We start from the raw sequence: 26,159 nt of genomic DNA on the forward strand, positions 1-26,159 counted from the left end.
TACCTTGAACTTCTTGTTACATGGATCATAAAGAACCTCCTTTAGAAAGCCATTTAGAGATGATTTTTCCGTTACTTGCAGTTGAAAACGTGTTGATTAAAGCATTTAAGTGGGATATAGGAGATAAATAATCAGAAAGAGTTTTTTTTTAAAAACACTTAGAAAAGAGAACTAATATGAAAATGAGTGTTATATTAGTGAATCAGAGAGCTAATCCTGCATTTTAAAAAGTCAACAAGTGGTTCTTTGAAAAAAGTCAAACAAAATGTGTATGGAAAACTTTAAACTGAGGCAGAAGGAGCTAAATTCTGTACAGAGAACAATAAAAAAGACAAGAAAACAGTAACTCTGCTTGCACTTTGTGGGCACCACAATTTAATAGACTGTTAAAAACCACGCTTTAATGACTTTCTCAAACTCTCTGTCCTACAAATGGAAAGAAAGACAGGTAAGCCAAACTTGAGCACACAGGATCCATGCTGTCATCAGCATGCCGCCTACTAACATACTAACTGACATAGATGTTAACCCAAATTCACTTTGTTTTTCCCATCTCAGGTTCCTGCTAAAAGTGAGTTTTCCACACTGAACTGCAAGTTCTAGTTACTACATATATTTCCCCTGTAATTAAATGAATTTACTTTTTTATTTTTTTTTATTTTTTTAGCTTGCTACCTTAATTTTCTGGAAACCAAATCTAAGTAAGAAAAAAAAATAAAACAAAACCCCAAACCAAAACCAAACAATTCCAATTGCAGTGAAAATGAGAAGCCACGAGGTGGGTAGGGGGGCTGGTTTATTGAAAGAAATTCGAATAAAAGATAAGAATAAAGGAAATGATTTCAAAGTTAATGGAGGTGTTGATGTCAGTGAATACACAGTTGCTCGGATTACATTCCCTTAGCAAGACTTGAAAGTTAGAGCTATTTGCATCGTATTGTGTCTCAGCAGCACACACACACACACACACACACACACACACACATACACAGACACAAACAAAAACAGCAGCAAAGCAAAACAAACTGACATGATAGTTTCTGGGAGGAGAAGATTCTGAATCATTTCCTTTGAAATTATTTTTGGGGGGGGCATAAAAGATTTAAGGAGTGAACAATCTATGCTTCTCTGTGCCTCGCTTTAGACGTTGGACCTGGCAGGGGTTGGCAGGGAGAAACGGAGGCACCATCGGTCACCCAACCATCTTTTCTTGCTCCCATTTGGTTATTAGAGCCATCCTGGGGTTCAGAAGATGCACTCGGAATAAAACGGAGTCTCTTCTTATCCCAGGCTTGTGAAAGTTTGGTTTACAATTTGGTACGGCTTTTGCAGGAGTGGTTCTGTTACCTTCCTATGTTTCAAAATGGATATTTTGCCAGCATTTCAACTGTGATCAATAATGTCATTTCAAGTCTGAAAGAATTTATGTGGAAAACGTCACGATATCACAGCTCAGAGACATCCCCAGAATGTGTGTGTGTGTATATATATATATATATATATATATATTGGATATAGCTATTGCTAGACTATCAAAATAAAGTATGTGGTATTTTTTTCATTACTCTCATATATACCTTTTTACAATCATATCAGAAATAAGAATAAATCAGACAACAATTATTATACTTTCAGGAAATGCCTGTGAGATAGGTCTATTATCATTCCCATTTTACAGACAGAGAAACTGAGGCTGAGTGGAAATAACTCATATGAGATCCCACAGTCTCAAGTGCCAGAGCCAGGGCTTGAACCCAGGCCAACTGGACGACCGGCAACAGCAAACAGTCTTAATTCCCTCGCTCTGGTAAGACAATAGTTACTTTAATTAGCTTGTTAAAATTATGTCAGAAAGGATCTCTCATGCATTGCTGGTGGGAATGTAAAGTGGCAAACACTCTTGCCAACAGTTTAGTAATTCCTTATAACAACCCAACATGCAACTACCATACTGCGAGGCAATTGCACTCTTGGGCATTTAGCCCAGAGACATGGAAAACTGTATTCATTAAAAAAAAAAAAAGAAAAAACAGAACCCCAAAACAAAACATCACCTTTGTACAAATGTTCATAGTGACTTTATTTCTAACAGCCCTGAACCAGGAGCTACCCACACGTCCTTGGGCAGGCGAATGGCTAAACAAGCAATGGTGCGGCCATACCCTGGAATACTACTCAGCAATAACAAAGAATGGAGCTGTCGCTACACCCAACAACTTGCTTGTGTCTCCAGGGAATTTACCCCGAGTGGAGAAAGCCATTCCTAAAAGGTTAGGCACAGATTTTAGGTGTATAACATTTTTGAAATGGGAAAAATAAGGGAGAGGGGGTTGGTGGTCGTCAGTGGTGTGGGAGAGGGTGAGGGAGTAGGAAGGCGGTAGATGTGGTCACGGAGGGCAATGCCAGCCATCCTTGCGCTGATGGAGGTTTTGTCTTACCGCTAGGGTGGTAGAGTCACAGCCCTACAGAGGTGATGAAGTCACATAGAGCTAAACATGCAGGTGCACACGCAGTTCTATGTAAAACTGGGGAGCTTTGGGTAAAATCTGTGGATTTCAGGGGCACCTGGGTGGCTCAGTGAGTTAAGCCCCGAGATGCTTGGTTTTAGCTCAGATCCAGCCCTGGGCCGGGCTCTGTGTTCAGCGGGGAGTCTGCTTGAAGGTTCTCTCCCTCTACCCCTCCCTGGCCTCAAATACATAAATGCATCTAAAAAAAAAAAAAGAAAAAAAAAAGAAAAGAAAAAAAAAAAAAAAAGAAAAAAGAAAAGAAAAAAAGAAAAAAAGAAAAGAGTCCGTGGATTGCTTCAATGTCCCTATCTGCTTTTGACGTTGTTGTATATATGTTTGCAGGTGATCGTTGGGAGGAAAACTGAGTAAAAGGTACATGGGATCTCTGTGTAAATTTTTTTTATCCCTACATGTGAATCTATAATGACCTCAAAATTAAAAAAAAGTATAATTAAAAATTATCATAGATAATCCTGTTATTCTAATTAATTTTCTCATGTCCCTAAGAAAAGCAAACTAAAGATTTTTTTTTGTATAGTATGTAATTCTAGCCACAAAGTAAGATATAAAAATAAGGTTTCATTCAGCAAATAAAGCAGCCGGGTTTCATTGGTGCCCTGCTTTTATTGTCAGTAGTGCTTCCACTAACAAGTGATTCAGGAACACTGCATCTTTGTGCTGTATGGACATGCATTATACAGTGGTATTTTTATTTTTTATTTTTTTTTTTTTTTGAAGTGTGAAAATAAATCCCTTCACAGTACAGCCTTCCTCTTGCATTAATTCATTATCTGAGCCTGGGCATATATGTCTGCTTCCCACTTTCTTTGTGTGCTTTTGTCAAAGACATCGATTTTTAAATGTAAATTGATGTTATTCGTCAATGCCCACTGATTTTAAAGATATACAGAATTCAGTTATTTTTCTTCCAAAAATGGCATAGGAGTTTTTTTTTCTGACCTTCGATTTGAGCACAATGCAAGGGATGTATCTTTGAAAAAAATAGCTTTTAAAGTCTGCTTTCTTCAAAAATAGCCTTTAAAGTCTGCTTTCTTCAAATGCAGCACTAATGAGTTGAGGCAGTCTTGTTACACAGCTTCTGGGTTGGGCTGTCATTTTCTTCCCTCACCCTCGCACCAAATTTCCCAGCTTCTGCTCCCCTGCCACTTTTGTTCACCCCACACCAGTTGTTATTGGTGTTGATATAATATACACAAAGCGAGATTTGCCTTTATGGTTACCGTGGAGACGCCGCTCATTAATAAAAGTCTTTCTTCCAAAAGGAATTGTGATGTGATGCATTTGCCCAGGTCTGGAAGCAAGATTCCTACGTTCTGAGATTACATATTTAATAAGGAAGGAGCTCCGAAAAATTAACCTCTGACACTTACTCTGTCCCCTTCAGTGACCTTGTCCTGTTTCGCAAGACGTGCACTATTTTTCCCGAGTTGTGACTACACCCCTCCTGGCCACGGGAAACTAAATGTAGTAAATAAAGCAGGCAATAACTCTCTTCTTCCCTACACCACCCTCCTCCCAATTAAAATACCTGTGACAGTTATGTACATGTCTCCCTGCTGAATCCTCCAGTCAAAATTATGGCTAGCTGTACTTTGTGAATTTATCAAACACCATGACGCTTACAGTTGACATGATCCATTTGAGAAATTTATTGCAGACTGTCTTCCATCGTAATTTGTGTCACCTCCACTGATTGTGGATGGATCAAAGGCAACATCGCTCGGTCCTGTGCTAATTTTATATTCCTCTCTTCCTTCCCTCTCCCTTGCCTTGCTGACTTAGGGATGAACAGCAAATCGCTCAGTAGACAAATGTCTATTAAGCTCCTACTGCATGCCTGGTACATTCTAGGGGCTAGGATACAGCCGTGAATAAGACAGGTTTCTAGATTTTAATTATATTTGGAGAAAACTCAATTTACTTTGGGTATAAACGCCACCCAAACTGTTTTGTGGGTGCTATTCATTGCTGGGACCCTTTTATTCCTTATACTCTAAGCATATAAAAATCACAATTCTAAAGAGAAAAGTTAAAAAAAATGCAGCATTGTTCAAAAGCAACATCAGTAACTTTGATGGGAAAGTAGTGGGGTAGAAGTGGGCCTGTTTTTAAAAAAAAAAATTATTTAAATTCATTTTAATTAACATATGTTGTATTATTATTCAGGGGTAAATTTAGTGATTCATCACTTGCATATGACACCCAGTGCTCTTCACTTCAATTGCCGTCCATAATGCCCATCACCCAGTTACCCCATTTCCCTCACCTTCCTCTCCTCCAGTGACCCTCAGTTTGTTCCCTAAGTTAAGGGTCTCTTATGGTTTGCTTCCCTCTCTGTTTTTGTCTTATTTTACTTTCCCTTCCCTTCCCCTATGTTCATCGGTTTTGTTTCTTAAATTCCACATATGAGTGAAATCATGTGGTATTTGTCTTTCTCTGACTGACTTCTTTCACTTAGCATAATACCCTCCAGTTCCATCCATGTCGTTGCAAATGGCAAGCTTTCATTGTTTTAGATGGCTGAGTAATGTTCCATTGTATATATGCCACATCTTCTTTCTCCACTCATCTGTTGATGGACATCTGGGCTCTTTGCATAGTTTGGCTATTGTGGACACTGCTGCTATTAACATTGGGGTGCAGGTGCCCCTTTGAATCACAATGTTTGTATCCTTTGGGTAAATACTTAGTAGTACAATGGCTGTGTTGTAGGGTAGTGCTATTTTTGACTTTTTGAGGAACCTCCATACTGTTTTCCGGAGTGGCTGCACCAGTTTGCATTCCCACCAACAGTGTAAGAGGGTTCCCCTTTCTCCACATCCTCTGAAACTCTGGAAATAAAAGCTAGAGAATGGCTGTAATTTTAGTGTGAGAAGAACAGGGGACCAGAACTTGCCCGTTGCTTGAAATAAAGGCCTGGGGTAAAGGGCACCCCAGCCCATGAAAGGAAGAGAAAACATTTTTTTGACCAACATCTGAGGTTCCAGCTTATAGAAAGTTAATTATCTAGGTTGAAGGGGGAAGCAAAGACTACCTAGCACCCAGGACTTAAGCTAACTTGTGTACTAGCATAGTGCCTGGGTCTGTATTTGTTCCAATATTACCCCTGGGTAAACTCAGAGTCACCTATGCATGACCTTGTTCTAGAGTAGTGTTCCCCTGGTCTAGGTAGTACTTCAGTGGAGGAGATAAAATACATAGAGCATAAGAGAACAAGCAAACAACATAGAAGGGGAAAAAAACCCTCCCATGAAAATGAGCTCGAAATCCAAAATTCCAAAGTACATCAGAAATATTGTAACTGGAAAGATCACCAAAAGTGTTTAAAGATTGGGATGTATCATCACTCTGGATGAAATGAAAATACCAGAACCATCTGAGAAATTGAGGCAAGTGTGTTTAAGATTTTAACAAGATTTTTCGGAGAGAAAAGAAAACATAACAATCCTAAGACTATAAAGATTATGAAAAACAAAAGCAGTAGCATATGAGACAGAATCAATAAAAACCTTGGAAATGAAAAATATTATTATAGAAAAAATAACAAATAGAATGAACTCCAGGCTAAATGCAGTTGAAAAAAGTTTGAGAGAGAGAGAGAGAGAGAGACCATGAGCAGGTGACTGGGGGAGGGACAGAGGAAGACTCTGCAAGCAGACCCCACACTGAGTTTGAAGCCAAGAGGAGTCTTTATCTCAGCAGGACCCATGAGATCATGACCTGAGTGGAAATCAGGAGTCTGGTGTTCAACTGACTGAGCCACCCAGGGGCCCCTGAAAAGAAAATTTTAAAACATTGGGAAAAATATGCTGAGAAATAGACCCAGAATCCAGCCCGAGGAGGTAAGACATTGAAAATACATCTGTGCAATAGCGGTCAGGAGATATGGGTACACTATCAAAAGGCCCAAAAAATTGTTATTTTTTTAAGAAGTTTTGAAATAAGGAATCAAAGAAATAGCTGAGGTGCAATAAAGATAGGTTGATATTATCCAGAACTGAAAGAATAAAACGTCATCTCAAAATACTACATAGTACACAGAGGGATATGTTTAAAAATAGACTTATTATTTATTCCAATGAGAAGATTTCCCCAAATAAGACTTTATCCATTATAAAAAAGATGGTTTGTTGTCTGTATTTATAGACTTGATTTTGCTTTTTTGATTGTTTATTCATTTGTTTCTTTGTTTAGATTTTAACTTATGAGTAGAATCATATGGTGTTTGTTTTTCTGAGTCTGACTTACTCACTTAGCATTATACCCTCTAGGTCCATGTTGACCTCCCATGAAAAAATGGATGATATTGGAAAAGTAGAAAGAAGCAAATTGGAATGCTGTACAAAATCCAAAGTAAACAACAAAACAGAACATCTCTGAAATAAATAATTGTGTATACACACATAAGTCTTAGTCTTTAGGATGTTTAGGCCACTTCCAATCTTTCTTTTTCTTTCTTCTTTTTCTTTTTCTTCTTTCTTTCTTTCTTTCTTTCTTTCTTTCTTCTTCCTTCTTCCTTTCTTCTTTTCTTCCTTCCTTCCTTCCTTCTTTTTCTTTCTTTCTTTCTTTTTCTTTCTTTCTTCTTTCTTCTTCTTTTTTCTTCTTTCTTCCATCTAAATTTCTGTATTGTCTGAAGTAAGCATGTATTACTTGTGTAATCTGGAAAAAACCTACAGTATTTTAAATTGGGACTATTAGCTTCCACTTAGTAGTTCAGACATTTTTTTTTCCTTTTTTTTTTTTTTAATTTTTTTAAATTTTTATTTATGATAGTCACAGAGAGAGAGAGAGAGAGAGAGAGAGAGAGAGAGAGGCAGAGACACAGGCAGAGGGAGAAGCAGGCTCCATGCACCGGGAGCCTGATGTGGGATTCGATCCCGGGTCTCCCAGGATCGCGCCCTGGGCCAAAGGCAGGCGCCAAACCGCTGCGCCACCCAGGGATCCCTTTTTTTCCTTTTCTATTTGAAGTTTTTGAAGTGATATTTTTAAACCTTAAGTCTGAAACTTCTTATTAATACATTGTAATGGATATGATACTTTGTTGATTTTGTTTACCTCATATGTAATAATATGAGAATATGTTGAGTATAATCCCCAAATTACTGATTTAAATGGCTTCTGAAAGAAATATAGTTTGACTCTCTGCAAAAGTTTCCTAAGAAAATAAAGTGTATTCTATTCATTACTTTCAATGGAGTGAAACCCAATCCATTTACCACCAGTTATTACGGCACATTTTATATTATCAGTGTAATTTCAGTATGTCAAATTACTATTGTCATGAGAAAATATCTAGATCTTGGAAAGAAATAGCCACTCCTTCCTGAAACTTGTTTAATATAGAAAATATATATTTTTTCTAACTTCTTGCCTTTGAGTACCTGAAGAAATCAATAGAAAATATTGCTAGATAATAGATTCATAATCGTCCCAGATGAAAATCTTTGCTTTACTTCCCTGTGCTCACATTATCCTGTTTCAGGTGATAGAGATGCTCCTAGTAACTTCCATGTTTTATGAAGTCAGAGGATGTTTTGCTTGCACAGTTGTTCTGATGTAACCGATACTGATTCATTAAGTTCTTCATTTCAGTCATGCAAGCAACTCACATAGTGTTTTAGAATTCTCATTTCCTCCTCTACACTGTGACTCTGGAAAGACACACATGTATTGTGTCCCTCAACTCTAATTTCATTTGTCCTGATGCACTGTAGACTTTCACGCATTTACATTTGGTAGAATTGTTAAGGGAATTTGAAAATTTCTCACACTACTTCCGGTAAAATTTTACTTTGTAATCAAATGAGACTTTAAAAAGTATATAAAATTAAAAGGGTGACATAGTAGTTTTCTTCTAGCTCTAAAAGTACATAATTCAGTCAAATAATCTTTTGAGGCCTTTATAGCTGTTTTTTTCCCCCTAAGCTGGAATACCAGACTGCATTAGCACCAAAACAACTGATAGAGGTTTTTAATTGCTTTTGAAAAGTATAGCATCACATCATCCAAGTATACTAATAAGGATGTATTATAAGGGGGTTTTATGATTTGTATTTTTCTGATGATGAGTGAGGGTGAGCATCTTTTCATGTGTCTATTTGCCATCTACATGTCTTCTTTGGAAAAAAATGTCTATTCATGTCTTCTGCCCATTTTTAAATAGGATTTTTTATCATTTTTGGTGTCGAGTTGTATAAATTACTTATAAATTTTGGATATTAACCCCTGCAAGCTGGTGCAGCTACTGTGAAAAATGGTATGGCATTTCCTCCAAACAAGTTAAAAATAGAATTACTATATGATCCAGATATATGCACCCCTATGTTTATTGCAGCATTATTTACAATAGCTAAAATATGGAAGCAACCCCAGTGTCCATCCATAAATAAATGGATAAAGAAGACGTGGCACATGCACACACACACACACACACACACACACACACACACACACTGGAATATGACTCAACCATAAAAAGACTGCCATTTACAACAATATGGATGGAGCTAGAGAGTACAATGCTGAGTGAAAAAGTCAGAGGAAGCCAAATACTGTATGATTTGACTCATAAGTGGAATTTAAGAAACTAAATGAGCAAAGAAAAAAAGATAAACAACAAACAGACTCTTCAACAGAGAACAAAATGACAGTTTCTAGAGGGGAGGTAGGGAGACAGGGGCAGGAGAAGATGCAGTACACTTGTTGCGATGAGCACTGAGTAGTGTAGAGAAGTGTTGGATCACCATGTTGTATACCTGAAACGAATATAGCCCTGTATATTAACTATACTTGGGTTAAAAAAATAAGTAAACAAAATTTAAAGAATAAAGAGGTTTTATGGAAAAAATGTTGAAAGAACAGTTTACATCATGACAAGTGTTGAAAGCATGTCTCTCATATACACCACACACACACACTGACCCATATATGCTCACACACACACACACACACACACACACACACACACACACCTGTTGTGTGCTGCCTGGAGCAGGTCCCAGCAGCTGCTGGGGTGGGTGGAATAAGACAGCTGAAATTGCTGCTTCTGTCCTGTCTCAGGGAACAGCTGGTGGTGAAGGAGACATGTTGGCAAGCATGCAGGTGAAGAATCCAGTTTTTCCTGCCAAGCTTTTGCTTGGACATATAGCGGCAACGCCACCAAATATGCCTCGCTTGAACTTTGTGAAAAAGGCCAATATGGGGAGAGAACCCATGAAGCTAAGGACTAAGGTGTGGCAAATGAGGTACGGAGGATGCAGAATTTAAGGTGGCACTCACTAAACATGCTGGCTCTGCACCTGCACCACCTGGAGAGGGAGTTCCACCCCAAATTTTGTGTCTTGCTGGTTTCATCCCACCCCTGCCACTCTTGTTCTGCAGTGTCTCCTGTCTTTGTGTTATAAGCCCCCTATGACTAGGTATAAGTCAGGGGACAAGAAAATCCCAGTGAGGTAACAAGCGTAGTTTTCTTCCACTGATGCTTCTGGGAGGTATTTGATGATGGACTGGAAATAAGACCTGAGAGCTGAGAATTCTAAAGTTATGTTTTATTTTTTTTTTAAGATTTTATTTATTTATTCATGATAGTCACACACACACACAGAGAGAGAGGCAGAGACACAGGCAGAGGGAGAAGCAGGCTCCATGCAGGGAGCCCGAAGTGGGATTCGATCCCGGGTCTCCTGGATCGCGCCCTGGGCCAAAGGCAGGCGCTAAACCGCTGCGCCACTCAGGGATCCCTAAAGTTATGTTTTAAAACTTTATTTTATCTACACGCACACTCATCCACATGAAAAAAGGAGAACTATCTGACTTGATCAGCCTGTATAGTCTACTCTCGCTTGTTCTTTGTTTGGGCTTGATATCCTTAACTGATCCCAGCTAGGCTGTGTTTTTTTTTTTTTTTTAATAACATTGACTTAATCACTGGCTACAGAGGATTTTCTCTCCATCCACAGTCACTCAGAGGAGTTAGGTTCTAAGTAATGTCTGTCTATGGCCATCCTGACCTGTATTCATTGCACAGAGCTTAATGAAGTTGTTTAGCTCCCAGCTTTATTAGCAAGATGCTTGGCCTAATTCTTTAGTCTCCAAAGATGATGTCTCCGTATTTGTGCAGCATCCCCTCTCTCTGATTGATCCCTCACTGAGAAAGTCTCATCCTGTTCTAGGTTTTGGCACAACAACTTCCAGGTTGGTTGTAACCTGAGCAAATCCTCCATTGTGTGAAAAAACTGTCCTCCCTGTTGTGTTCTGAGTTGTGCTGCCGAGAGGCCCATCATTGAGTTCTAATATTTACCCATCTCATGTTCATTATCATGTAGGTTTTCCTTACAACACATGCCTCTTTCTATTCTAAATTCTGTGAAAAATGAGCTAGAGAGTCACAGAAGTACAGGTGGAAAATCCTTTATTTCACTTGTGCTTCTGACCTTCAAATCCTAAAGTCTTGTTTAACGCCCTTAAAGTCAAACTGGCTTCCAATCTGTGAATTAATTATCCATTCATAAGACAAACTCTTTCTGATTTGCCTTTTCCCCCAGGTGCACTTGTCCTTCCTGGCCTGATTCAGAATCCTTACTTAAGGCAGGAGTCACAACTTCAAATGCATGGAGTCCAGGCAGAGTATAAGAATGAATGAAGCTGACAGGTGAAAAAGAAGAGGGTTAGAGCTGTGGTAAATGGGCTTATGGGCCTTCTCGAGGGGTCCTGCATGGACCCCAAGTTCAAATCCAGATGTAAATAAGTTAGAATAATCCATAGGTGTAAAGTAAAAATGCCATATAAAAATAAATGCATATGTGTGTGCATGTGTCTGTGTTGTGTTTTGGCCATCCTGCTTAGATGTGCTTTTTTTTAAGGTTTTTTTTTTTGTTCAGAGAGACACATTGAGAGAGGCAGAGACACAAGCAGAGGGAGAAGCGGGCTCCTTGCAGGGAGCCCGACGTGGACTCTATCCTGGGTCCCCAGGATCATGCCCTGGGCTGAAGGTGGTGCTAAACCGCTGAGCCACCTGGGCTGCCCAAGGTGGCTCTTTTTTTAATGTAAAGTGTTGTGTATTTTGAAATTTGCATGCATAAGATGCATCTCTTAAAAAGCAATTAAAAATGCAAATTTGGGGCCAGAAAGAGACATTTTCACAGTTGATCCAGAAGTCCATGCTGGAGATAAGCTAAGTATAAGCCAGCAGTTTCTCCAGGAAGGAGGAACAGCAGAACTCCAATTTCTAGGCAAAATAAAATGCTAAAAGTAAACTCCAAGCGGGGAGCCTGGGAGGAGGATTTAACAGCAGCATCACAATCTCACTCAGGCTACTGAGGAGATCAGTGAGAAAACACCTTTCCCTGCAATTAATGGTTTTAGCATTTCAAACCAGAAAAATTCCAGGGTAGACAAAAGCATCACTGAGGCAGTAGTACTAAGACCAGAAAGATTGAGGATTCTGCTGCATTTTAACTTTCTACATTAATTCTTAAATACATTTACTGAACCACTTGGAATCTTGAACTATGAAAGCAAATACCGTTAAAAAAAATACTATGAAAGCCCCATAAATTGCATTTGTTCTGAAAAGCAAAGTTCAAAAACTGAAGTGTCTTGAGGTCAATCTTCTAAATGAAAGCTTAAAAAAAAAAGTTCTTTGTACTAATATTCCCCAATAGCTAAATTTTGTGAATTAGTTATAAAAATACTAGATACTATGTGCACTTAAGTGAACAGGGACCAAAAAAACCTAATTTCAGATCATAATTCCAATACAGCAAAATGATTTGATTAGCTATCAACCATGGTTAAATTCTCTTTAGGTCCATCTCTAAACGTATATCCTTCCATTGAAAATGTACTTTAACAAGGATATGGTAAGCAAAAAAAAAAAAAAAAAAGAAGAAGAAGAAGAAGAAAGAAAAATAGAAACAACAATGTCTTCCAGTGTCAAAAATCTCTGTAAAACAAAAACACCGTTTTCTCAGTGTTTCTTGAAAAACAACTCAGGAAACTGGATGGAATACTTGGTGAGAGCAATGATCTGGGGCCATCTTGTGGTCGTCACCAGTAATTGGATGAAGTTCTTAAAACCACCAGACAGTGTACTTTAGAGTAAATAAGGATGGTTTATAGCTGAAAAATTCCCTAGATGTCCTTCAGAAGGACTCGATCCCAGGATCCGGGGTCACGACCTGAGCCAAAGGCAGATGCTCAACCACCGAGCCACCCAGGTGTCCCTCTGCCTGGGTTTAAATCCTCACTTTGTCACTTTGTGTGCCCTTCAGCAAGTCATGTAACGCCTGTACCTCCATGTCCTCTCCTGTACAATGGGGGTGGTAGTAGTAGTAGTACCCACCGGTACAGAATTGTTGAGAGGATTAAGTGTGTCAGTTGCACCCCTGGGAAGTGTTGGAAGGGTGCCTGGCACAGAGGGAGGCCTGCATGAGTTTTCACCATTTTGAAGACTCCTACATGTTGGACATCTCTCCCAAGCTGCGGGGCTTTGTTTCACTGCCATCACCGCAGTGACTTCATCAGAGGCCTGACTCTTCCAAAGTCGAGGGGCACGTTGTAACGGCCTGCCTCGGCCTTCCTCGGGTTTACTTTATTAGTGCGTCCCTGTTAGAGAAGGAGCCTCTTGAAGTCACACCAGACTTTGTAGCCGAGATCCCCATGTGGAGAACATGCACCTCTGTCATGACCTCACTTACATGATTAATTACCCGGGGTCTTGGTGCCAAGCTTGAGATGGTGGGGAGCTTGCTTGGGCACCAGATTCTATCGCCTTCTTTGCAGTATCTGAAGACTCCAAATGGCTACCGGAAGGAAGTATCTTTGGTGCTTCTCCTCCCGTATGTGGATTGGTGGAAGTTGATAGGAATGAGGCATTTGGGAATCTGGGGTTTTGCAAGGTTGAGCATGTCAGGGTTTAAGTACCATGAACTCCAGCTTCTCCTAAAAGTAGCCGTTGTCCCACATGTCCACTCTGTCGAGGCCAACGCTTGAAGGTTCATGGACTGATTGGAAAGAGTTCTTCCAGGGTTCTTCTGGTGGCAAAGAATTAGGACTGGCTTCTTTGTTCTGGCCAGCTGGCCCTGGGCACTGGGCTCTAGCCCTGGATTCTTGGCACATCTCTCATGGGCCACTCGTCACCCTCAGCCAGCGGGGAGCATCTCTCCTGGACGTACTCCCTCAAGATTTCTTTCTCTCTCTCTATCCTGCCCTGACTCCCGGTCCTTGATTTTGCTGTGAGGCCTTTTTCCCATAGGGTTGCGTGTTGTCATTCTGATCCTACCTGGGTTGAGCTGGGCTCACTGGGGCCCAAAAGCCATTTGTTATTCTGGCCTCTATGCATTGGTGTCAGTATCCCAGAGTCGGGATACTTCACACAAATGACACTTTTCTCTAGCCACAATTTAGAAAGTGGCTGCAATCTTCCTCAATCTACCACCTTAACCCCCTGGCCCTCATCACAGTTCTCTGAGGACTTTCTATAAGGCTTACATTCATTCTGTAATGAAAGCTGGTCCTACGTGCATAGTCCATCACTGCTGTTCTGTGCCACGGTATCATCCCAAAGGCCTGTGGTAGCCCAAAGGAAAACCCACTCTGAGCTTCTTCTTCAACTTACGTAAATAAATGGAGGTGGCTGTTTTTACCCCCTTGTAACCAAAATGGAGAAAGGCTGCTAAGGCTTCTCCCCAAAATACAAGAAATGGGAGTGGAGATGGAGCAATTGATTGTCATGTCTGGGAAATCTATTTGTTCTTTAGCTCCATTGCCTTTCAGCTTGGGCATAGAGTTCCTAGAAAGTTCTATCCTTTGTTAGGGGATCCCCTGGGAATAATAGGATCTTTTATTCCTTGACTGAAGCATACTTCAGAGAAACCAGGTGTGAGGATTCCTCCCTTGAAGGGAATGGGCTCAAGCTGGGAGCCCTAGAATTTCTAGGCCACCAGGAACAGGCTTTGAAGTAGCACCTGAAAGGGGCCAACACCACAGACAAGTCGCTTAGATCAAGGCTGTCTGGTTCTATTCTGCTTCAGAATTAAGTCGGAATCAGGTTAGATCCTGACTTTTTCCTGGTTTTTATCACCACTGTAGGCAAGCTTGGCCCCTTAGCACCCTAGTGATAGGCAGATGATGTGGAAGGGGTGAGGAGTTCTCACTCCTTAAATTTGACCCTAAACCTACTGGCGGCTCTTTAGTAGCCTAAGGCATCCTGACCTCAAATCACACTGCCTGTTCGGCGTGTAATAATTTAATTAACAATATAATTACTCATAATTTTTCTGTTTTTCCCCCTACCATCACGATTAGTTATCTGAAATGCAAATCGATTGCCACTGACAAAAATATACAGTATGGCCCCTTGAATCATCAAGCTTTCTAAAAATGCCATCCCTAGGGAATGCAAAGGTCACAGTCCCTTCAACTCCACTTAGTGCCGCTGTTCTTCCCCCCCCCCCCCGACCTTTGTCCCAACTTTTGGAGGGAAGAACAAGCACTTCCCAACTCTTAGCTATTGATTTTATCTTTCCGTCCACACTCCACACCATCTAGCCCAGGTGAGGCAGCCACCGCCTCATTGGTCTCTGATGGAGACCACTCACTGTGGGATGTGTCCCGAGAGCCTGCGGTGGACAAGGATTGTTCATGCTTAGAAGGGACCGAGGTGATACTGATGGATAATGCTACTCAGGCTGGTAAATGAGCTCGGAGCTCCCTCCCTGTGCAGTACTCACAACCTCTTGCCCCACAGCCTCCTCCAAAAATCCCAGATTTGGCATAATTGCACCTTCAGGGTGCTCCCAGACTCAAGACCAAGAGTCCTAAGATCTGAGGCCTTGCAAGGGCATATGGCCAAATGTCTGTCATAGTTTTGAAAGGAAGTGACCCTCCGCCACCCCTGGCACGGCCCTCCATTTATCTCATATCTCTGCCTGTGGAATTAATGGCTTCAGAGGAAGGAGCCTGGTGCTAATATGTGGCAATTCTGGATAGGAGAATCTGGAGGGGTCAGGCAGGGTTGAGCCTAATAACAGGCCCAGGCCTGTGGATCAGAGGACTTTCTCTGACATTCAGCATGTTTTGTCCTACAGTAAGAATATTAATGGCTAATGCTTATAGCCAGGCCTTTTTTTTTTCTAAATTCTTCACATACATGAACTCAGCCCTGTTAACTCCAACACTAAAGAGAGATTTATGAGGGAGAAAAACCCCAATTCTATAATCTTACCCATGAGTCACTTGAAAAGCAATCCAACTCTTTTTCTCTTTAATTCTGTGTCAAGGGATCCCTGGGTGGCGCAGCGGTTTGGCGCCTGCCTTTGGCCCAGGGCGTGATCCTGGAGACCCGGGATCGAATCCCACGTCGGGCTCCTGGTGCATGGAGCCTGCTTCTCCCTCTGCCTGTGTCTCTGCCTCTCTCTCTCTCTCTCTCTCTCTCTGACTATCATAAATAAATAAAAAAAATAAAAAAATAATTCTGTGTCAAAGTATGAGGCTAACGTAACAATCTCTACTGGTTGTTATCCTTGGCGTTTCTGTAGGACAACTCTGGTCCAAACTGGCCCTGCAGTTAGCCTGGGTCCTGACTCTACTGAATGTTGACTCAGCTGCAAGCCGGGCTGCACCCTTGACCTTCCCCCTCAGAGGGTGCCCTATGCACCTTTACCGTTCATACCGTGCCCACCCATTCCACAGCACACCCAGCTATGTTTGGTCATTAGAGTAGAATGTCCCTTACAGCGGACCTATGTGGTGAAGTCATCCAGATAAAGCAGGACACTGAAACAAATCTCCAGGCATCCTGGACAGTGACTTTTCAAAATGTAACTTCAGCATATTGGCCTTGTACTTCATTGCCAAAAAAATCGAAACATTCACAAAATCTATTTCCTCTTCTATCCTTGATAGACTTTTTGCAACCAAAAGTCCTCTTCAATTGCTTTAGAGCTCCTCCTTAAAGCCCGACTTCATTCGATCAAATGAAGCCATGACAACATACTCCAGGAGGTCATCTGTCTCCCATAACTAGCAATCTGGATGTAATTTTAAGCTCAGCTGGGATTCTCCACGTACAGAAAAATTTAGTAGTTGGCTGAATGGAAATAGTAATGTGTTACAGAAATGAAGGAGTGTGCATTTCTTTCCTCTGGGTGGCCTGGAGCTTACGTTCAACATAGCACTTCTTTTCTGCCCCCGTGGGCTGTTTCTCTGGGTGCTTCCTCATGCATACAATTTCAGATTTCTACACACATTTCTACACCATTTCCTCTTTGTACCCAACACTTACTTGCCTCTGTTTCCTTTGAGGAGGCAACGCTATTCCATTGTTGTGTTAGTTAGGATACTTTGGGGACCAACTCGACTCAGATTAGGTTAAGCAATAAACAGTTTATTGCTCATGTAAAATAAGGTCAAGAGTTAGTCTGAGTTCTAGGTGAGGCTCGATCTGGTCGCTTAGCAAGGTAGCCTGTGATCTGACTGCTTAGCCATCCTAAAGCATTACAGATGGCTTTCAGCTACTGCTAGTGGCCACAGTCATACCTAGCAGTTAAGAATATTCTGTAGATTTCCAGTAAAGGCAACAAAGCTCTTTTCTTAAAAGCCCTAGTGCACATTTTCCTGCATTTCTTGGTCAGAGCCCATCTCTAGGCAGTCAGTTTTGGCTGGCAAGTGGTCTATGCCTGCTGGCCTGAACTATGCAGGGCTCCCCTCTGCTCATGGAAGTGGGATCAGCTTTTGCAGAGCACAGAGGCTTGTCTTGAGGACTGTGTTTTCCTAGAGGAACCAGAGTTTGGACACAGCAAGCTGCCCTACTATGACCACAAATGTCATCCCACTAACTGTCGAGGAAGCCTGTGCCGTGTTACTTAGCAGCTCTTCACACGCACTTTGTGTATTTCCCACGCTCTTTGCTTTGGTTTGCACAGACAGTGGAGGCCTTAGGCACTCTTACTGGATCCCCTCTCAACTATTTTCTCGTGTCTAGGTCCTGAGTCAAGTGCTTTATATACTTGCATGTTAGAATTTCACAAAAGCGTTGTGCAGCAGATGCCATCACTTCTTTTTGTAGATGAGGAAACAAAATTGACTAATTGTCACATAATTAGTAAGTGATGGACTCAGGCTTTAAATGCAGGTAGAGCCTCTCCAAAACCTGTCGCCTTAAGGACTACGCCATGGCAACTACCATGTCTCTAATGACCTGACACTTACCAACAGTGCTGGAAGAGTAACACACACTATTTTAGTTCTATTCAGAAAAATCAAGAGAATTAAGGAAGTTATCATCTGTTTCTTGGGGCTGATAACTTAGTATCAGGAAATGACGAAGCGTCAGTAGCACTCTTGAGTTTCTACATTGCTTTTCATCTTTTCTGTTAGGGGAGTGATCTTTGGTCAGAAATAGTAGCTCAAATAGTGGTAACTTAGGGAATAGATTTTGAAGCCGAATGAAGACATTACAGGAGAACACCCAGCCACTTCCATGGGTTCTTGTCTTCTTGCCTGGACAAATTAAATTCTGGCGCCTAAGAGAATCTGTGCCAGAGTCAGACTGCTGAAGCAGTGACGGTGATCTATGGTAATGGGAACTATTCCTGAAGGCTAGAGATTGGCAAATGGGAAGAAAAAAATCCCCTAAACAAACAAACAAAATATAAATAAATAAAAATTTACACTAAAGACTGACGAGGTGTTGACTGTGGGCCAAGTGCCAACGTAGCTACCAAAAACATAATGTATCAGCACTTAGAAAAGGAACCAGCTCTTCCAAATAAAAATGGCAGCCTGGAAATGGACATTTACTTCCCACTTCTTTCTTAGGACTCAAAAATCACAATAAAGAATTTTGAAATGCATAAATCTGAGTATCTGTAGTAGCAGATGAATGGGCCCCATATTTTTGAAGCTATAAATGCAACACGTGCATGGTAACTGACCTAGAAGTCCATAGAAATTGAAACTAAAGCCTGAGTTAAGGCAGAAAAGCCAACGAGAAGTAGATTTATCCACCACAAACCTGAAAGTCTTGGGGAAAGGAGACGAGAACGGCGGTAGTAGCCATGCTGCATAAATGAGGACTCCTTTTTCCTGCTTGGATCATGTAGCTGGGGTCCAATAATATACCACCCAAACCTCATGCACAAAATTGGAGTATTTCTCTTTAGGAAAAATGACATATTCAAAAGAAAAGCCTACTGACTGCATAATGACACCTTATTGCTTTCATTATTTGGATTCAGGTATGTCTCCCTTCTCTCAAAGGTAGGGACCATATTCTCTTCCAGTCTGCATTCCCAGCATCTATCCCAGTGCCTAGAAAAAAGAAGAAATGTATCATAAAATATTTTTATTGTTAGTTGGATACGGTAGGAATTTATACCCACTGATTCAAAAATAGTTCTCTCTGAATCCTGAGATACTCTGACTATAAAACAAAAGCTTCATTTTCAAGAAATTATCAAGATTGTGTGTAATGGAATGTGACCATTAAACTGCGTAAGTGAGCAAGTGGGGATCCATTAGGAATAGCACAATATAATATCTCATATAAGAAGTAGCGAAGGAAATGCAGTCATTGTCTCAAAATATTTATTTTTTTCATTCTCCGTTTATATGTAGTTTCTTTTTCCCTTCTCTTCATTCTGTTCACTAGTCTCCTCACATTTAGAGACCATGAGATTTTGTTCTGTGTATATGGTGGATATTATGTATGTCTATGACTCTCAGTCTTTCTTTTTAAGATTTATCTGTTTGAGAGAGAGAGAGAGAGAAGAGAGCGAGCTTGACCGTGAGAATGAGGAGGGGAAATGCAGAGGAAGAGGGAGAGAGAACCTCAAGCAGACTTCCCCACGGAGTGCAGAGCCCCATGCGGGACTGGATCTCACGACCCTGAGATCAGATATGAGCTGAAACCAAGAGTCCGACGCTTAACCCACTGCACCGCCCAGGCGTCCCTATGACTCTCAGCCTTTTATACACCAGCCAGTGCCAGGTGTCCACTGGTTAGCCGTTTCTTGCATTTAGAGTTGAGGACTTTGGAAGCACAATCTTAGGAACCACTGTCTATTGGGAAACTTTTGTGACTAACTTTGGAGAAATTTTGGGATTTATGAACCATGTGTCTATAGCAGGTTTTTTAATGACAGGTCTCATGGAGTTGTAGGACTAGGGTTAATGCTTTTTTTTTTTCCTTATTATGACTGGCAAGGCTACAAAATATCTCCTCCTAGCTACATAAACCCCACTGATTTGTTTGAATCATTATACTTACTTTGGAGATAATTCAGTTCCACAAAATTACATAGACATATTAGAAAAAAGTGAGCATAAATATAATACAAATGGGGATGACTGGGTGGCTCAGTGGTTGAGCCTGCCTTAGGCTCAGGCAGGGTGTGATCCCGGGGTCCTGGGATTGAGTCCTGTATCAGGGTCCCTGGGGGAGCCTGCTTCTCCCTCGGCCTATGTCTCTGCCTCTCTCTATATATCTCTCCTGAATAAATAAATAAAATCTTAAAAAAATATAATACAAGTAAATGAACCATATTTCATTTAACTGAAAGGTTCATGAGGGGGCAGGAGTCATGTCTGTTGTGTGCTTACTGTATCTCTAACATGTAATACAATACAGAGTATATATAACACAGAGTAATAAAGAGTAGATAATAAGATTTGCTAAATAAATGAAACATAAAAAAAGAAACATATAATTGTGGTAAGCCTTTAATTATCTCCTTAGATATACACTTATAGCGCTATCATACATTTTTAACCAAATAAGTAGTTTTGATTATTGCATGAATGTAAAATAAAATTCTTCTGTAATCAAGACAGTGTGCCATTGGCAAAAGATCGGACAAATTGATCAAGGGAACAGAACAGAGAGTCCAGAAATAGACCCACATAAATACCAGTCAACTGATTTTTAAGATAGGAGCAAAGACAACACAATGGAGTAAAAGTAGTATTTCAACAAATGGTCCTGGAACATCTACATGTGAAGAAAATGAATCCAGACATAGATCTTATACCCTTCATAAAAACTAAACTCAAAAATGGATCACAGATCTACATGTAAGATGCAAAACCTTAGAACACCTAGAGTATGACATAGGAGAAAACCTAGATGATCTTGAGTCTGATTATGACTTCTTTAGATATGACACCAAGCATGATCTACAAAAGAAAGAATTGATAAGCTGGATTTTATCAAAATTAAAAACTTATGCTCTGTGACAGAAAATGTCAAGAGAATGAAAGAACAAACAACAGACTGGGGAAAAAATATTCGCAAAAGACACATCTGATAAAGGACTGTTATCCAAAATATACACATAATTCTTAGAACTCAACAGTAAAAAAATGAATTAAACAAACCTAATTTAAACAAATGGGCCAAAGACCTTAACTGACACCTCACCAAAGAAGAGATGCAGATGGCAAATAAGACCATGAGAAGATGTTCTACGTGATATGTCATCAAGGAACTGCAAATTGGAACAGCAGTAAGGTACCACCACACCACTATAGGAATGGCCAAGGTCTGGAGCTTTCACACCACCCAATGCTAGTAAGGACGTGACAACAGGAACTCTCACCCATGCTGGTGGGAATGAAAAATGGTACAGCCACTTCAGAAGGCAGTTTGGCAATTTCTTGCAAAATTAAGCACATTCTTACCATATGATCTAGCAATTGTGCTTCTTGGTATGCACCTGAAGGAGTTGGTGACTTTTGTTACACAAAAACCTAAACATGGTATTCACAGCTGGTTTTTTTTTTTTTGGTTTTGTTTGTTTTGTTTTTTTTTTGCAATTATGAAAACTTGGAAGCAGTCAAGCAAGACCTATTTCAGTTGGTGGTACATCCAGACAACGAAATACTACTTGGTGCTTAAAAAAGTGAGCCACAAAAATACCTGGAGGAAACTTAAAAAAATGCGTGTTACCAAGTGAAAGAACTCAATCTGGAAAGGCTACATAATTCCAGCTATGTGACATTTTAGAAAAGGCAAAACGATGGAGACGATACAAGGATTGGTGATTGCCAGAGGTTAGCGAATAGGAAGGATTGAGTAGGAGTCACACAGAGAATTTTTAGGGCAGGGAAATTTCTCTGTGTGATATAATAAAGGTGAAGACATACCATAAAATGTATAAAATTGGACATATAGGGATCCCTGGGTGGCGCAGCGGTTTGGCGCCTGCCTTTGGCCCAGGCGCGATCCTGGAGACCCGGGATCGAATCCCATGTCAGGCTCCCGGTGCATGGAGCCTGCTTCTCCCTCTGCCTGTGTCTCTGCCTCTCTCTCTGTCTCTCTGTGACTATCATAAATAAATAAAAATATTATTGGCTTAAAAAAAAAAATTGGACATATAAAATTGTCCAAATCCGTAGAATATACAATACCAAGAATGAACCCAAATGTAAACTATGAACTTTGCATGATTAATATGTGTCAGCGTAGGTTCATCAATTGTTACAAAAATACCACTTTGTGGGGGATGTTTATAATGAGGAGGCTGTGCATGTGTGCATCAAGGTGTATGTGGGAAATCTCTGTACCGTCCTCTCAATTATGCTGTGAATCTAAAAGTGCTCTAAAAAAACAAAGTCTTAAAAATAATAAACAAGTGACAATAACAGAAACTCCTTCTCCTAGAAGGTCAGACTTAATATCAGCATTAGCGCAATGAAAAACATATAGCTTTGAAAAGTATATGTAGAATTATGCAAAGTTTATATACTATTGGCTTAAAAAAGAACCTAATTATTAAGCAGTACCTATTCATTTGAAAACTGCTTTGTCTTAGAACATTTTAAGGGGACATTTCGTTAAAAAATTATGTTATTTCGTATAAGGTGGTTTCTAGATGACATTTACACTTGATGTTTGCTTTAGCTTACATTTATTTATTTATTTATTATTTATTTGTTTAGCTTACGTTTCTTCATCAAACATGCACACATTCAGTTTATATTTAAGTTTACTCTAAACTCACAAAAAAGTAACAGGTTGCAATTGATGATACTATTCAAGGATATAGAAATATGAATGTACCTAAGGTGGCACATCTCAACCAAGGCAAATCTAGAAGAAAGAAGTGAATTGGATTTTCTTGAATTATTGATTATTTCTATAAACATCTCCAGATATTGATTTTATCTCCTTCAAGAATTACAATTTAATAATACTATTTTCTTAAATTTGGAATAGGTCATATGCATCCTTTTATATCATTCAAAAATCATCAATTAATTAAAAAGTATTTATGATAAAAATTTTCTTTCCTTCCATTGACCCAATACAGGGAGAAGCTTATGCATCCTTCTAGAGAGCTTCTCTATAGTACATAAGAATAAACCATCCCCCATTACCATTTTTTTATTTTATTATTTATGATAGTCACACACAGAGAGAGAGAGAGAGGCAGAGACACAGGCAGCTCCAGAGGAGAGAGCAGGCTCTTTAGGGAATGCATGCACCCAGAGCCCGATATGGGATTCGATCCCGGGTCTCCAGGATCGCGCCCTGGGCCAAAGGCAGGCGCCAAACCGCTGCACCACCCAGGGATCCCTGAATCAAATTTTAATCAATTTTATGTGTGGTTATTTTGATTTTACCTGTGGTTATATTTTACCTGTGGTTATATTAATGAGGTTACACTGTACTAAGTGGCTTAGGATCACAAATATAAAATGTAGTGTGCCTGCCTTCCTGACCTCATAATTTACTAGGGATGATAAGCAAATCTAAAAATAAGTTGGATAACAGGTGAGTGTGGGTAAGAGAGAAATTAAACCTGACTAGGGAGTCAGGGAAGACTTGTGCTGGGACAGGTGGGTGGGAGGAGGGTAGATTTTGTGAAGCAGACTTAAAGGAGGAAGGGTCTTAAATGACTTGTGAATTTGGGGTCTTTGGAGGGGGTCTGGTGAGCATAATGAGGTGTGCTAGAGAGTGGTCTTGAAGCGGTGGTCTGAAGCATGAAAGACGTCTTGATAAGCAGACTCAAGAGTTTTTTGAATTTTAAAGGATCTCCATTCTCATTAAAAATCATTTTGCAAATGAAGAAATTGAGGCAGGACTCAAGAGATTAATGGATTCTCTTAATGTCTGAGTTGTCAGAGACTGTGACTGTGCGGGGACTCCAACTACGGATTCCTGTTCCATGGTTTTCCCCATATTTATACTCCCTCTTTAAGACAGTGGTCAAACCGTAGAAGGTTCTGAATGCCAGTGCAGGAATATGGAAAGGACCTGGAATGATGAGATTTGTAGTTAGGATAGATTAGAGGGAAGAGGGGATAAATACAGGAATCAGGTGAAATCTGGGCTGTCCTAAGAAAAGCCAACCTCAGTTCCATTTTGAGGCCTCACAAAGCCCTGGGTAGGTAGCACGATTGTTAGAGTGCTTTCTACTCTTCTGATCTGAGGCACTGTGTGGGCACGCAGGAAAATATGAGTATCTATGTCTGTATTTCCTGTGTGGGGTCATTGGCATGAGTAACAGAATCCAGCCTGCCTATTTAATAGGAAGATCCAGCTTTGCCCTCTGGAGTCACCCTGGCCATGTCACATATATTGCCTTCACCCTTAGGACACTCACCCAAAAGGTCACTCCTCCCAAGACTGCACCTTAGGAAGGAAAGAGCAATCTAGAGCAAATGAGTACTTCATGTGGCCATAAAGTCAACACATGTAATTTAATACTAAGACAACCTCATTGCTATGGGCTCATTCCATATCAGCACATAAGTACAGGCTTTCGTATTTTATCACTTTTTTATCCATCAGCAGCTGAATGTTTCAAGTTCATCTTTTGTACAAGCAATCAATTCTCAGGAAAACTGGCTGTCAAGCCTAGAGCTCGATGGAAAAAAAAAGAGAAGAATATCAATAAGCTTCTTGCTGCTTTGTCCTTTATAAATGGTCAGATTTAGGCCTTGTTTGCCTGCTACCTAGTTTCTGACGCTAACCACTTGGCTTCCAGACCAGAAGGGAGCCCATGAACTATCTACCTTAAAGATCTGGCTGTTTACCTCTGGGACCAGTTAATTAGCTTTTTGGGTTTTCTCATTTAAATTAAAGACAGAAGAAAGAGGAATAATTACATTCAGTGGCATTCTATTTCTGATTTTATTATTTCTTTAGCCTGGCTTGATGGGGTTGGCTTCAAGTCTAACAGCCAGAAAACAGGATTCCACAGTTGAGACAATAGAGTGACCATAAAAAGCATAATCACTTCATAATCGGGTTTATGTATTCACAAATTACCATGCACCAGAATTGTTCAGTTTAAAAGTTAGGAAAGTAATGTCCATAGTGGGGAGCTTTTCAATGAAACACATATGTAATTTTCTAATAGTAGCAGCTCAGGGGTGATTCCTGCCACAGTGAATTTAGCGATATTTAAAATAATAACCTTACATTACGGTCAAACAATTACTTTTGGGAACTAATGCAAGCCCATAATGCATTTGATTTTTGTCACAGTCATACTCTAAATGCATGCTTTTCAGATGCTACCAAGAAACTTACTCTCTTGGAGAGCTCAACATCTCGAGGCTTTTCAGAGCATTTGGTTTAGCCAGCACCTCATCTGAAAGCAAATGGAGTCCTTTCAAATGTGAAGTTTGATAAGCTTGCAAACGGGAACTCCACTAAGCTATTGATTTCTCAGTAAATCGAATAAAGGAAAAACAGGAGGTGTTGTGACTGCATTATCTTCATCCAGACCGATTAAGGCATTCAGTACGTAAATCAGATTTTTCTGTAGCAGCTGCTTACTTAGTGGAGCAATCAATGAAATAAGTTACAGAAATATGCATAATAAATGGAGAGGTCAGGAAAATGCGATCTTTGAGAGCTTTAGGAAATCAAATACACCTTTCACAAACATTTATATTTATTAAGAAAAATTATATAGTGCTCTAAGAAGGTAGGGTCTAAGTAGGAAGAACAATGAAAGCCATATGATTACTTCAGTTCTCTATTATGTTCCCTATTTGCTTAAAATCTATCTCCCCTTGAATTAGTAGCTTTAATTTTCCAAGTCTAGTTCTATCTCTATGCATAACAGGTGAATAATACTGCTTGTCTATAGGGGCAAACCCAGGCAAGAGTGGATGGTTCAGAAGAGTGGCTGATGTGTTTACACTGGAACGTGGGTTAAAGGGGTCCAGTATTGTACCCCAATAATTCAGAACGAAGCCTTCTCTGGGGGTCCTTCATGTCGATATTATGGTTCATTTCTTATCTTTACCACTTTGAAGTTAGATGGTAAGTTAGTTTTCTTCTCAGCTTCATCTAGACCAACAAGTTCGAGTTTTCAGTTTTCTTGAATGCAAGAATAATTGCTTCTCTGTGCAGAAATTGGCATATTACAGACAGGGAGTCATATATGGTCTGGGTCTGTTTTACATTTTTAAAGGATTGCAAACAGGATGAACAAAACCCAGAATATTGTGGTCAAGACTGTAGGCCTGCAAACTCTAGAATAATATACTATCTGGCACTTCACAAATAAAATTTGTTAACCCCTGCCCTGCAGGCTTATATAACTTTCTCAGATGCTTAAATGAGAAATACTAAATAATGCATTTTTATTCTTTATTATTTCAAGCTGCTGGGCT

The 26,159-nt window shown here is 40.1% G+C and overlaps 1 pseudogene; it reads left to right on the forward strand.

The window, feature by feature from the left end:
* The first annotated feature begins 9,623 nt into the window (after window positions 1–9,623).
* LOC129514754 (growth/differentiation factor 3-like) overlaps window positions 9,624–26,159 on the forward strand; it is a 43,232-nt pseudogene continuing 26,696 nt past the window's right edge.

This window comes from Nyctereutes procyonoides, unplaced genomic scaffold (assembly GCF_905146905.1).
Source record: "Nyctereutes procyonoides isolate TBG_1078 unplaced genomic scaffold, NYPRO_anot_genome, whole genome shotgun sequence".
Lineage (NCBI taxonomy): Eukaryota > Metazoa > Chordata > Mammalia > Carnivora > Canidae > Nyctereutes > Nyctereutes procyonoides.